Consider the following 212-nt stretch of genomic DNA (forward strand, 5'->3'; position numbering starts at 1 on the left):
CATTGAGTCAGAAGTTATTTTGTTAACATTGTGTTTGTTTATGGTCCCCACTAGCCCATGTGCCTGTCATCGATGTCTATTTTATTTATTTAAGTTAATAAATCATTTTGACAGTAACTGTCCAAAAGACATTCATAAACCTTTAAATTAATTTACTTGGAAGCTTTGTGTTTGTTTCTGGTGCAATGAGTGGAGCTTACTACGCTGTTCAA

This window comes from Oncorhynchus masou, chromosome 11, assembly GCF_036934945.1.
Source record: "Oncorhynchus masou masou isolate Uvic2021 chromosome 11, UVic_Omas_1.1, whole genome shotgun sequence".
Classification (NCBI taxonomy): Eukaryota; Metazoa; Chordata; class Actinopteri; order Salmoniformes; family Salmonidae; genus Oncorhynchus; species Oncorhynchus masou.